The sequence below is a fragment of the Crocodylus siamensis genome, chromosome 1 (assembly GCF_052110815.1).
Source record: "Crocodylus siamensis isolate JL-2025a chromosome 1, ASM5211081v1, whole genome shotgun sequence".
Classification (NCBI taxonomy): Eukaryota; Metazoa; Chordata; order Crocodylia; family Crocodylidae; genus Crocodylus; species Crocodylus siamensis.
In genome coordinates, this window is record NC_143395.1 from 417,851,729 (window position 1) to 417,863,401 (window position 11,673).

At 57.2% G+C, this 11,673-nt stretch overlaps 1 long non-coding RNA gene and 1 other non-coding gene across 3 annotated transcripts; both read left to right on the forward strand.

Moving 5' to 3' along the window:
• Window positions 1-855: 855 nt before the first annotated feature.
• On the forward strand, window positions 856-5,808 carry LOC149875461 (uncharacterized). 2 transcript variants are annotated; one of them, XR_016439665.1, is made up of 2 exons: window positions 856-2,096; window positions 5,574-5,808. It is a non-coding gene; the product is annotated as an uncharacterized LOC149875461 (long non-coding RNA). The 2 variants fall into 2 exon arrangements; XR_016439666.1 differs by having other exon boundaries at window positions 856-1,904.
• A 4,884-nt stretch (window positions 5,809-10,692) lies between these two features.
• Window positions 10,693-10,782, forward strand: LOC149875462 (small nucleolar RNA SNORD35). The gene has a single exon (XR_016440097.1). It is a non-coding gene; the product is annotated as a small nucleolar RNA SNORD35 (small nucleolar RNA).
• The last annotated feature ends 891 nt before the right edge of the window (window positions 10,783-11,673 follow it).

Here is an 11,673-nt window from a genome sequence, read left to right on the forward strand (position 1 = left end):
CAGCCGGCAGAGCCCGAGGTGCCTGCGCCGCACCCCTCAGCGCTTGTTCACAGACCGGGGCCTCCGCTGCCAGCTGCCACGGCCGCAGGGGCCTGGCGGGGGCAGAGAGGCAGCTCTCCAGCACCAGGGAGCAGCCCGCGCCCTCGGGCCAGGCCCGCCTGCCCCGCGCCTCCTCCACCCGCCTCGGCCGCGCCGCGCCGCGCCAGCCCCGAGCAGACGGCTTTTTTTTTTTTTTTTTTTTTCCGTTTTTTTTTGCCCCGGTCCTGGAAGCACTGAATACCAGGTCAATGCGTGGAGTGGATGGAGCACGCTCCGGTCCGCTGAGGGGCGGGACGGGACCGGCGCCGCCGCCATCCCGCGCTCCCCGCCTGTCCCGCATCTCCCCGCAGCCCCGGGGGGGGGGGGGGGGGGCCGCTGCTGCTCCGCCCGCTCCCCCCAGCTGCTCTGACACGCCCCGCGGAGGACGCCCTCAGGCGGCAACTTCGAGCCCAGGCCGCGCCTGCGCGCCTTGCCCCGCCCCCGGCACCACCCGCGCGGCCGGCAAAGCCCTTCTGAAGTCTCAGGCAGGCCCCGCCCCCTGCGTCACACCCATGACATCACCGACCGGCTGGCCCCGCCCCCTGCATTAACCCTGCCTGACTCTCCCGCCCGCGCCGCCCCGCCCCGCCCCGGCCCCGGAGCCGGGAGCAGGGGGAGCGCGCGGTGCCCGGCACGCGCGTGTGCCCCGGACCGGACCGGAGCAGCGGCGGGGGCCGCAGCGGCTCATGCCCCTAAGGGAAGCGGGCGGGGACCGACGCAGCCGAGCCGGACCGGGGGCGAAGCCGCCCGCGTGCCCCTTAGCTGAGCCGGTGAATGGAGCGCGCGCTGGTGCTCTCCGTGGGGGCGGGCGGGAGGGGCCGGGGGTCTCCTGCCCGCGCACCGCACTCAGCCAGAAACGGGCAGCCACTCCTGCAGTGGTGTCGACTGGAGCGCTGCCAGCCTACCGGGGCTTGTCTGAGGCCTGCTTCCAGGCAGAGCCCATGGGGGGGCTGGTGTCCCCCCACCCCCTGGCCTGCGCGGGTTGGGGACCGCCACACCTGTCCTGCAGGTGCCCGCCTTAGGGCCCTGGAGGCGCACGTGAGGGAGCTCCAGGAGGAGGTCAGCAGGCTGAGGGGATCAGGGAGGCGGAGGAAGAAATTGGTGGCTATTTCCTTTCCCTGCAGGACCACACACCCAAGGAAGAAGCACCCCGGGAAGTGCCCTCCTCTGCAGAGTAGCCGACGGTTGCCTCCTGAACCAGGGCTGCTTGTAACACAGCGGCACCAGCTCCTCCGCTCCGGCTGGAGAACAGGTAGGAGGCCCTGGCAGCTCTGGAGGAGGAGGAGGGAGAGGAGGCAACCAGAGAGGAGGCAACTCCACGCTCTCCACGCTCCGAGCAGGCCGAAGGAGATAAGCAGTCCCGGAGGAGAAAGCGTTGTGTGATCGTCATAGGTGACTCCATCCTGAGAGGTACGGAGGGCCCCATCTGTCACCAGGACCCCTCGACACACGAGGTCTACCGCCTGCCCGGAGCAAAGATTCAGGACGTGATGGGGATGATCCAGGCCGTGATCCAGCCCACCGATTACTACCCCATGGTCCTAGTCCATGTGGGTGATAATGATGCGGCCAGGAGAAGCCCTGATCGCCTGATGGTGGACTACCACGCTCTGGGGGCGTGCTGAAGGAGGTAGGCGCACAGGTGGCTTTCTCTTCTGTCCTACCAGTGAGCGGACGTGGAAGACGACATGCAATGTGCATCGCAGAGACCAACTGGCGGCTTCGGGGATGGTGTCTCGAGGCGGGCTTTGGTTTCCTCGACAACGACCCGCATGTCACGACGAGAGACATGCCTGGGTGGGATGGGCTCCACTTTTCCCCTAAAGGTAAGCACATGTTTTCTTCTAGGTTGGTGGACCTCCTCCAGCGGGCTTTAAACTATGCTCATTGTCGGAAGGGGAGGACGAGGGCAGAGCAAGCCTTGGACTGCCAAACCAAGCAACACCCGCAAGTACAGCCCAGCCTACACCGATGAGAGAAAATATACACAGGGAAGCGACAGGGGCCAGGGCAATGCTGTGAGTAGGGGGCCAGTGCACACAACCTCAGGAGGCCTCAAATGCCTCTACACAAACGCTCGTAGTATGGGGAACAAGCAGGAGGAACTCACCCTCCTGCTAGCCGACACCAACCCGACCATAGTGGGGCTCACCGAAACGTGGTGGGACCCAACGCACGACTGGGCGGTGAATGTCAAGGGCTATCGGCTGTACAGGAGGGACAGGCCAGGAAGGAAAGGTGGGGTGTGGCACTCCACGTTAAGGAGGAATACCCATCCTCACCAGGTAGCACAGGGTCAGAGGAGGGGCACATGGAAGTGCCCTGGGTTAGGATACAAGGCAGTCGAGGGAAAAGAGACTTAACGGTGGGGGTCTGCTACAGACCTCCCGGCCACGGGGAAGAGCTAGACAGGAATTCTTCTGTCAGCTCCCGGAGGTCGTTAGGTCAAAGGACGTGGTCATCACGGGTGACCTGAACTTTCCAGACATCTGCTGGGAAGAGCAGTCAGCCAGGTCTGACCACTCACGTGGGTCCGTAGCCCAAATGCAGGACCTCCATCGAACCCAGGAGGTGCACAGCCCCACCGGGGAGACGCCTTGTTGGACCTGGTGCTGCCACGGGTGATGACCTGGTGCGGGGGCTGCGGGTGCTCGACCCCCTGGGCGACAGCGATCATCGCCTGCTGGGATTCACCATCCAGCGCAAGGTGGCAAAGGCCTGCAGCAAGGCAGCAGCCCTACATTTCAGGAGGGCAGACTTCAACGAGCTAAGGAGGATAGTCGGGGAAGCACTGAGGTCCCAGAGAGGAGGGGAGCCGGGTGTCCAAGGAGAGTGGTCGCTCCTCAAGGAGACGATCCTCCATGCCCAAAGGGAGGTAATCCCAACGAGGATCAAAGGGAGCAGGAGGGCACACAAGCCCCCACGGCTCACCAAAAGCATCCGGGAATGTCCCCTAGCTGAAAGGGAGGCGCACACCCGATGGCAGGGAGGGGCCATCACCACGGAGGACTACACTGCAGTTGCTCGGGGTGCGGGGGGGGTCAGGGAGGCCAAGGCGGAGATGGGACTGGGACTAACTTCCTGGATCAGGGACAACAAGAAGTCCTTTTTTAAATATGTGGGGGGCAAAAGGAAGGTACCGGGTAATGTGGGGCCCCTGCAGGACACGTTAGGAAATTTGGTGGTCACACCAGACGACAAAGCTAACATATTTAAGGATTTCTCTGCCTCCATTTTCCTGAGCAGGGACTGGGTCAGCCCCCCACCGGCCCCCCTCAGGCCCCGGGGAGGCGCACCCAGGCCCAGGGTCAGGGCGGATCTGGTCAGGGAGCATCTGGAGGGACGGGACGTGTTCAAATCAGCGGGTCCGGACGATCTCCACCCCCGAGTGCTGAGGGAATCGGCTGAGGTCGTTGCGGGACCCCCGGCACGGCTGTACGAGCGCTCGTGGGGCTCTGGTGTGGGGCCAGAGGACTGGAAGAGGCCAGTGTGGTTCCCATCTTCAAAAAGGGGAGGAAGGAGGACCCGGGAACTATAGGCCAGTTAGTCTTACCTCAGCCCTGGGCAAGCTTTTTGAGAGAGTTATCCTGGCGCGTGTCCACAAGGGGCCGGGGGGGGACGTCATGCTTAGGGGCAACCAACACGGGTTCATCAGTGGCAGGTCCTGTCAGACCAACCTGGTGGCCTGCTACGACCAGGTCACCAAATCCTTAGCCGCAGGGGGAGCAGTGGACATCGTCTTCCTGCACTTTCGGCAGGCCTTCGACACCATCTCTCACCCCGTTCTCATTAAGAAACTGGGGGCTGTGGTGTCGACCCCCACACAGTCAGATGTGTCGCCAACGGGCGGGAGGGCCGCACCCAGAGAGCGGTGGTGGTCGGGTCATGTTCGGCCTGGAGGGACGTGGGCAGTGGGGCCCCCCGGGGCTCGGTCCTCGGGCCCGGACTGTTCAACATCTTCATCAGTGACTTGGACGAGGGGGAGAATAGCAGCCTGCTCAAAATTGCTGATGACACTAAGATGTGGGGTGATGTGGGCATGCTAGAAGGGAGGAATAGGCTGCAGTCGGACCTAGACAGGTTACAGGTGTTCAGTCTCCACAAGAGGAGGCTGAGGGGGATCTAGTGGCCTGTTACAAACTAGTCAGAGGGGACCAGCAGGCACTGGGGGAGTCCCTGTTCCCCCGAGCACCACCAGGAGTGACCAGGAATAGCGGTCACAAGCTGGGAGAGGGGAGGTTCAGACTAGACGTCAGGAGGTGCGACTTCATGGTCAGGGTGGCTAGGGTCTGGACCCAGCTTCCAAGAGAAGTGCTGGCTCCTACCCTGGGGGGCTTTAAGAGGAGGCTGGATGAACACCTTCCTTTGTTTGGTGTCTGCACACCTGCTCCTAAGTGAAAGCATAGCTACCAGGTCTTTTCCAGTGGATGGTCAGCTGGCCCCAGTTGCCGCTCTGGTAGCAGGGACTGGACAGAGGGTTTGGCCCTGCCAGAGACTTCAGAGTGGCTTTGACCAGCCTGCGCGGGTAGTGACAGGGTGGCAGGGCAAGAAGCGCAGCCGTGGTCTTAGGCCAAGGCCCTCGGTTTGAAGTTGCAGCCTGACAACCTCCTCCACGGTGAAAGTCTCAGAGCAGCTGTGGGAAAGCGAGAGGGAGAACCATAATGTAGTGCTGCGTGTGGAGCAGCAGCAGCTTCCCCTCCCCTGTGCCTGGCAGTCTCTCTTCCCCCACCACTGTCGTGGCTCTGCCTCGGCTGCTGTGCGCATTCGCAAAGGCCTGCCGTCCACCCGCGTGGCTGCTTTTACTCCCCCATGCATGGCAGGATGGAGCAGCATGTCCAGTGCTAGGGTCTGTGCAGTTCCCGTCTGCCGTGGTGCTATGCGGAGAGTGCTGAGGTCTCCCCACAGGGGGAGGGTCCTCGAACGACCTACTAGGCAGTGGTGCAAGTGCATTATTAGCAGGGATCTCTGATTTTAAAAAAACTCCCCAAATCCATATTTTAATTGGGGCTTTTTAAATCAGAGAAACCCAGGATGCCTGGTTATTAGTTATAGTATCAAATGAAATGCAGTAGTGTAGCTAGGGGTGGGCCAGGGGGACTAAGCCCCGGGGGCTCAAGGCTAGGTAGGTAGGGGCTCTTAACACTCTTGTCTGCCTGCTTGCGTGTGCTGAATTAAGGTGCACCTGTGTACAGATATCAGTGAGCCTGTGTGGAGCTCTGTTGTTGCCGCTGGATTACTTCCCAGTCCCTGAGCAGACTTTTCCAGCAGTGCAGGGGGAGAAGCAAACAGGGCACATTTGATCTTCATACAGGGGCATGAACTGTGGGGCCTTCATGGCTTTAAAATCCTGCCGTTTGACAATCCAGTTACAGAGAAGTGTTTTATTAAGTGGGATCTCAAGACAGATACTTGTGAGGCCGTTAAACAGTTTGTTCAGGAAATGCAGTATTCAAAATGCACGTTGACTAATAAACACTTTTTACTTTTCATCACAGGTCTGGTCAGAAAACAGAGACAAGCCAGAAAAAACCGGATTCTTCTGCTAGTGTAGGCAAGGTAAGTGTTTGTTTTCCAGGTTACTTCCCTCCGTTACTCCTACTTAAGAGCGGAGCACGGGTGCGTATTCTAGCCTGGGCGATTAAATTGTACTTGCTTTTTTTCACTTTGAAAAACTTGAGCTGTAACGACAATTCCGAAAATAAGAGCTTTTTCAATAAAAGAAAATTCCTACCACTTGTTTCGGAGCCATTCTTGTTACTCTAGTATTTTTAGAGGGGGTGAAATTAGGCAGGGGAGAAATACTTAAGGAGGTCTGAATGTGGTTGGCATTCCAGCGAAAAGCAGTTTTGATGCGGGTGAAATGAAAGCCCGTTCAGTAGACTAACTCTGAATCCATACTGACTGCACTGAGGTCATAATTGGAGCCCTGTGTCTAAAACTTCTACACATGGTAATAGGACTAAAAAACCGAAGAAAAGGTTAGAGCCAGTTCTGACCAGAAAAAGAAATGATTCATCTTTCTGGAAATTCAGAATTTTTGTTGCACATTAGGAAGAAGTGAGACTTACCAAATTTTCTATGAATCACCTCAGAGAGGGATCCTGCAACAGTCATGGCAGAAACTTGGAATAGAGCGGCCTCAAGTTCAAGTTCCTTGTTGTGGCCATGGGGCGTCTTGTGGTCTTTCTGTCATTGATTAGGAGAGAGAGGCACTGATGAGAAGCTTCCTCTGTTGAAAGTTGTCATAAATTGTAAGAGAATTAGGAAGGCCAAGATATGATTTGAGATGTAAATAGCAAGGGACATAGAAAGCAGTTAAAAAGGGACTCTATTAGTATGTCACGAGGAAGAGGAAGATCAAAGAAACTATAGGACCTTTGTGGGTTGCAGAAGGCAATCTAGTTACAAACAATGCAGAGAAAACCAAAGTATCCAGGGCCTTTCTTCCTATAGTCTTCCCAAGTCAAGGCAGGCTGCCGGCTGATGAGCACAGTTGGCAGCAAAGAGAGAGGAGACCAAAGGCCTAGAAGGTGGATGCTCAACCCCTGCAGCAGTGTCATCCAGCCCACAATATTCCCCACGGGTCTGGAAATTTGGAGGTGGGGGAGCGGTGCTGCAGCTTGAGCCCACTGCTCCTTGTCCTGCCCCCACTGAGAAGAGCCCAGCTCCATCCTCTTTGCAGTCCCCTGCAGGGAGCTAAAGGCTGCTATCCAGTCTCCATCTCCCTCCACCCCAGTTTTTAATTCTCCAGACTCAGTAAGCCCAGTGCCCTCGGCCTCTCCTCGCAAGCCACGTGCCCCAGCCCCTCAACCAACTTTGTTGCCCTCAGCTGGACTCTTCTTGCCCTTCCCTCCCTAGGGTTGCAAATTCTCACTGGCAGTTGGAGCCTTGAATTCAAGCTATATTTCAACCAATTTTAATTAACTATTGCTTTTCTTCTGCAGTTTCAGTATATGTCACAGGTGACATGAGAGCTTCTTTGTGGGAGGAAAATGTGTTGCATACCCTGGAGAAGATGGTAACGGTTGTGGCTGTAGTAGGTTAGTTTGCACTAGGGATCTCAGGGCTGCTAATGCTAGAGGTGCACCAACATATCGGCTCGACACTGCCCAGGCAGCCTGGGGCTTGGGGTTCACCCCAAGGGCAGTTACAGGGGACTGTACCCCGATACCTGCCCTTCAGCAATAAACTGCAGAGGGGGCTTCACTGGGGAGTCTTTTCAGCTGCTCCTTGGGTTTGCTGGGCCATGGGAAGCTGCTAACGTGCATGCATTTCCAGCCATAATCCCAGCCCAAAAGCCAATTCCTTATTCAAGCCCATATATTTAGTACTGTGTCTGGGGTTGGGGGCTGTGACATTAACTCTGACTCTAGACAGCATAAATTCCCAGTCCCAATCCCAGCTCTGCTGGACAGACATTGCAAAAAGAAACTTCGAAGGAGAGGTCAGGCCCGTCTCACTGGGCCTGAACTAGGCGGCAAATGCCGGCCAGGCCTGTACTGCACTGAGGCCTAAGCTACGGGTGGGGTTCAGCCATGCAGCGAGGCTGAAGCACCACAGCTGCAAAAAGAGAAGAAAAGGCCCAGGCCTATGGCTGTGGCCTGGACATCCAGTCTCAGCTGTACCTCATGCGGAGACCATGCAACGACACAACGGAGGGGGCCAGGCCCCCGCAGCCAGGAACTGCCAGGGCCCATTCCTGGGCAGTTTGCTTCAGGGCTTAATACCCCCATGGCACTAACCCACTTACAAGAAAAAAGGATGAAGGCTGAGGAACTCGGAGTCTCAAACTCCAAAACAATCTTGCTTTCCCTTTGCCTAAGGTTTTCCCTTTAGGTCATGTTTGCTTGCCGCTCCCCAAGAGGTAGGGGAGACCGCCAGGCTGGAGCAGGTTTCTCTGGCTCCCGCCGCATCCCTGCAGCTCCTGGCAGGAAACGCAGGCCAGCCCCAGGGCCTGGTGCCTTGTTCTTATGTACCTGGTGTGACATCACCCAAGTCTCGTCCAATCCGGGGGGGCCACATTTGAGTCTTTCTCCCAGCCAATCCGCCTGGATTATCCGCTGCTCCTTGTAGCCAATGAGGTCAGAGGGTTTTACACATCTGCCCCGGATACAGGCTCCGGCCTGCCATGTGCTGAGCGCGTGGCCAGAACGACAGGGGCCATCTTGCCCGTGTCAAAGCACACACAGAAGAAAAAATACGCAGCCCAGTGTGTGCCTGGGGGAGTTACGTCCATACTAGCCAACGTGTGTCCAGAATAATGGACGAGAGCCACTGCCGAGACCCAGGAACAGGGGAGGAGGCAGGGGGAGCTTGCACATGGTGGCCGCTGCCACCATCCACCGTCCTGCACTACCGCAGCTCCGGGCCCAGCTGTGCACAACCTGCCCCCACCGCTCCACATCCAGCCCCATGCCCCCCCTACACTGCTCCGCATCCAGCCCATGCACCCCCTGCACCCCACATCACTCCTCATCCAGCCCCATGCACCCCACATCGCTCCACATCCAGCCCCATGCACCCCCTGCACCCCACATCGCTCTGCATCTGGCTCCATGCACCCCCCTGCACCCCACATGCTCCGCATCCAGCCCCATGCACCCCCCTGCACCCCACATCACTCCTCATCCAGCCCCATGCATCCCACATCGCTCCGCATCCAGCCCCATGCACCCCCTGCACCCCACATCGCTCTGCAGCTGGCTCCATGCACCCTCCTGTACCCCACATCGCTCCGCATCCAGCCCCATGCACCCCCTGCACCCCACATCGCTCTGCATCTGGCCCCATGCACCCCCCTGCACCCCACATTGCTCTGCATCCGGCCCCATGCACCCCCCTGCACCCCACATTGCTCTGCAGCCCCATGCACCCCCCTGCACCCCACATCACTCCGCATCCGGCCCCATGTGCCCCCTGCACCCCACATCACTCTGCAACTGGCCCCATGTACCCCCCTGCATCCCACCGCTCCGCATCCCATGCACCCCCCTGCACCCCACATTGCTCCACATCCGGCCCCATGCCCCCCCTGCACCCACTGCTCTGCATCCGGCCCTGTGCCCAGAGGTGGATTAATGTTTACTGGGGCCCTGGGCAAACACAAAATTGAAGGCCCCCATAATCCCACTCTCTGTTTCCAGTGGCTGCAACAGAAGCCTTCTGGGTCCGTGCGCAGCCATGTGCAGCGTGGCGAGGGCACGTCTGCTTGCCAGCTCTCACGGCTTCATCCTTGCTTTGCACCCTGCAGCCAGCCCTGGTCCTGCTGAGGGGGCGAGGGAAACCACAGTCGGCACATCGGCCTGGGCTTCAGGACCCCCAAAGAGGGATGAAGGGGTGGGGGCAGGAGGAGAGCATGGGCTGGCTGTGCTTGCAAGGTGGTAGGATGAATGTGTCCCTTCCCTGCAGAGCAAGGAGAGGGCACGGGGCTTTGTTCAACCCTGCAAAACTCAGCAGCCTACAGAAATAGCAACTGGAAATCATAGAATCACTTTGGGAGGAAGTGGGGAAATCGTTCTCGCCAGGAGGGTGCTGAAGCCCTGGAATAGGCAACCGAGAAAAAACACGTCAGGGCTCAGGAACTGGGCGCAGGGAGCAGCACAAACACCACGGATGAGCGCTCCCCCTATGCAACAGGGGTCACCCGGAGAGGTGGGGGAGTCTGCATCCAGCACCTGGGGTGGCTGGGCTGATGTAGTTGGGGATGTTCCTGCTTGGAGCAGGGGGTTGGACTAGATGTGAGATTTTTTTAAACCTATGAGTTGGGACCTAAAAGTAGGTTGCAAGACTATATAAGAGGGTCATGAAGAGATTTTAAAAAATGGATTGTCCTTTTAAAGGACAAAAATATGACAATCAGTGGCCTTCTGCCCCACACGATGTCTGCACATGCTCGCCCCCTGGCTCCAGGCACCCCCACCTACCCTCACTCTCCTCCCTACACCACCCTGCCCTGCCCCACACACTAGGGAGTGGGATTGGGGCCCGGGGCAGCAGGTCAGGGGAGAGGGGCACTGGGTCGGGACAGGACATTGATGTTCACGAATGGGTCCTGGTACAAAAAGGGTTGAGAACCACTGGACTAGATGTGACCTCCTGAGGTCCCTCCCAACCCTCGTTTTCTAGGATTCTTTTGAATTTCGGCAGAATCAGCAGTTAGGCAGAGTCCTGCAAGCGTTTGTTAAACTGCTGGTGCACCAAAAACCGCTGTACAGCTTCAGTGCTGTAGCTATCCAAAGTCCCCTTTTGCACAGGGGTAGTGCTTATCAGTGGTGGTTCTGTATTTTTTTCACTGCCGCTAGTTTCTGAGTACTGATCTCATATTTTTCTGTGTTTTTAGGCTCTTGACAAAAATGCCCTTTCACTGGTAATGGGTCTATTTGTGGTCGCATCCTGTCAGGTAAGCCGTGAGGGATTACCTTGAGTTTCACAAGTAGAGAAGAAACGTTTCAGAGTTTCAGAGCTTCAGTTACGTGGACACAGGCAGAAAAAAAATGCTCTTCCAGGCTTTTGCATGCAGCCTCAATCTGTGTATCAATTTGAGCAAAGCTTAGGAGCTGCCCCATTTCAATTAACTGCTCTCTCCTCTCTTTACTCCTTCTGTGGTCCTTGAGCTGCAAATGGTGTCGTTCTCTCGATGGTCTTCCAAGTCTCCTGTGAAGGGGCTCTGACAAGACGGCCACAAGGCTTTGCTGATGCCTAGCAAAAGGACCCAGGATGTGGGTGGAGAGCTTTCTTTAGATTGGTACCTCTTAGCTTGGCTGGAATTGTTCACAGTAACATAAAACCCTGGGCCAAATAAATGCAGTGAACATTACTTGCACGGGGCATGAGTTTTTAGGGGCTGTTTGGTTGGTTTTGGGGTTTTTTTGTTTTTTTCGGATTCCTTAATATTTTCTAGAGATGGCTGGTATGTCTTTGAAGGTAGATTGTAGAGATCTAAGTGTAGAATCATAGAAAGTCTGGCTAGGCCTCTTTCTATGGCTCAGGAGGTCACCTAGGCCAGCCCCCTAGACAAGCACACTTGTGCTGGCCAGGCTGCATGTCCCCTGTCCACCTGGTGGCAGGAAGCACAGCATGGTGCTGTGCGGCTCCTGGGGCAAAGGCGGCAGGGCACAGAGACCCAGCCTGCAGTGGGCAGCCCACCTCTGCCCCCACGCACAGATCTGGGGGGCACCTGCCCCCTATGCCTCTCCTGAGGTGCATGCAGCAGTGGGAGCCACCCACCCATGGCTCTGTCTCATGACCTGCCCCTACCCCACTTGCTCCCCCACCATGGGGGCCCCATTCTGCCTCCCACACCCCTTCCTCTCCACAGACTTACCTGCTGGGTGCTGCTCTACACATGACAGGAGAAAAAATCCTGAGATTTGAGGGTCCTTTTGCAAGATCATGAGCCAGACTGGATTTTACTTAGAAATTGCAACTCTCGTTTCCGAGAGTTGGCATTACTGCCTTTGTAACTTGTTTCTTATCCCAAGTTATCCAGTCTTCAAGTTCCATACTCCAGATCGGATTAAGCTTTTGGTTTTGTTTCCTTCTATGGAAATTGTTGTACCTGGTTTGCCTAGCGTACCAATCAACACTCCCTTTTTC